Source organism: Lactuca virosa, chromosome 3, assembly GCF_052849685.1.
Source record: "Lactuca virosa cultivar CGN04683 chromosome 3, Lactuca_virosa_CGN04683_v6, whole genome shotgun sequence".
Classification (NCBI taxonomy): Eukaryota; Viridiplantae; Streptophyta; class Magnoliopsida; order Asterales; family Asteraceae; genus Lactuca; species Lactuca virosa.
In genome coordinates, this window is record NC_136428.1 from 343,473,019 (window position 1) to 343,475,594 (window position 2,576).

Here is a 2,576-nt window from a genome sequence, read left to right on the forward strand (position 1 = left end):
TGCAAGTAAACACCCTTAGGGACCATGAAACACTTGAAACTAAGTGTTACAATCACATGTAATTGAATGAAAGGGGATTACGGCCATACAGGAGAGTATATGGCCATGGGAGTACGGTCAAGGTGTGTTTACGGCCATGAGTGTACGGCCACGGAGTGTATGGTCGTACACCCATAGAAGGAACATGCAAAATGGGTGATTTGATCCATGGGGAAGCTAGTGGGTCTAATTTTCAACAAGAAGGTGGTCAAAACACTCGATTTGGACTCCTTTAGGGTGTGTACGGCCACCCTATGAAGGGTTTACGGCCGTACACCCTTCAAGATGACGAACTATGTCGAATTGTGATGAATCGAGGCTTGTATCTAGTGGTCTTTCATGTATAACAAGTTTAAGGTTGAAATACTTACGTTTTTGGAGCCTTAGGGGGTGTTCACGGCCGATGATAATTGAGAGAGAATGGGAGGGATCTTGGTTGGGAGGAGGGAAAAATGATGAGAAAATGAGCACTTCATATATATATAGAAGGTGGTGTACGGCCGTGGACACCTTGGGACGAGTCAAACTCTCCATCTTAGAATAAACACTAAGGTTAGAATCTCTTGAGGTGGAAATGAAGGATTATGATGCATAGGGGATGAGTTCACGACCATAGGTGGGTGTACGGCCGTACACCCATGTGTACGGTCGTACACTCCTCTTGAAGGAGTGTTCGGCTTGAATGCAACTCGATGAACTGAAAAGAACTCATCCCCAGATCCAAACCTTGAATGTACTAGGTTTAGAACACTCAAACAGACCCTAAACGATGCTAAAAGATAGCAGAAACGAGTCTGACTTTCAATGATCGAGGTAACTTAGAGATAGAGATTTCCGGGTTGTCACATCATCCCCCCGTTAGAGGGAATTCCGTCCTGAAATTCAAACATAGAATATAACTCGTAGACTTGGAAAAAAGATGAGGGGTATCATAAGTGTCTCATCGGATAGACACTTCTCTAGGATCGGTAGGGTACTTGGGTTTCATAAAACCCTCGCGTTCTCCAGTGAATTCAGATCCTCGCTAGTTGTTTCAGCGGATCATCACTGTTGTATCTGCTGTTCTGGTTTGTGAATGGTGTGTAGGTTTGACTTGCCTGCCACGTTCATCCAACTGGTAGAATGCCCTTCTGTGGTCCTGAGCAGCCTTTGTCCTGAAGTTCGTGGTAGGACTCATACCTGGTTCATCTATCATTGTCTCGTGTACACAAGTCGTATATAATTAAGATTGATAAGACGGTCGTATGGGTGTCTCTGCCCCAGGTCCACAACCAGACAAGGAACATGAGATAGGGCGGAAACACACATCCTAAGTCAGTAGAATCTTAATTATATACCACCCTCGCGTGTACATTTAACATTGATAGGCTAACTGTATCTGTCCCTAGCCTCTATGCTTGAACTTGACTTGCTACGCGAGTGGTATTTCCAAAATGATCTGCTGGGAATACTTAGGGAAGGTTACGGGAGGATATCATACTCCTCGCATGAGTACTTCGAAGGTTTGAAGTGAAAGATGATTCCGAGGTCGCGTCTAGTTTGTCGTTATGAGTGACGAGAGTTTTGGATATTCGATCGGTTTAAGGCAAGGGTCTCCTCGGTGACACGTGGGTTCGACATCGCGTGGTGTCACACCCCCGAAACCAGACGGCGGAAACGTCTGGGGGCTCGCGTGACTTAAATTGAATACCATCACAATGAATATACATGAATCATAACATAAACATCACCATGCATCAATACATTACAACTGATATTGTTTACATCCAATACATTGTTTTAAATATTACACACTCATAACATAAATTGTTTGAGAGTTTTCAAAAACATAACGTCCTAACATTACTTGATATTACCCTTCCGCTTACCTGTTACCTGAGAATACAAGTTATTTTGGAAAACGTCAACATATGAAATGTTGGTGAGTTCATAAGCAATGTTGTGATAAAAATGATTTGTGTAGTTTGTAAAACCCAGAAAATCCGATATTTTCTGAAAAGACAATAGTTTATCAAAGTGTGAAGATCCATAAGTTGATGCATGAATGATTTCATAACGTGTATAAAAAGGGAGTTTTGTATTACAATTATTTAGATTACGAGCGAGTGTTATTGAATTCCCCGAAAAACCCGATGTTTTTCGATGACGAAAGATATACTTGATTACTAATTTCTATACCGCCACAACGAATGATTTTTGATTACTCTTCCTTGATTACTCGGGTGGTGTCGGAGATTATCAATTCTAGTGAGTCGTTATAACTATGCCTGATAATGACTGGTTATAACTACCAACTACAAACGACCCTTAGAGGTGTCGTCCATTATTACTCACTTAATCCAAACCACCTTGATTACTATTGATTAACGACCTGAGTCTGTTTACTTTGATTACTCACAAGCCTTAGCAACCGAGAGAAGAGGAGTATGAAGTCCTACCACTTTCGTGAGTTACTTTAGGCTGTCGGGGATGCGAAGAACACGTTGGCCCATCTCGCATTTGATTACGTTGACCTTACTAGCAATACTAATGGACCA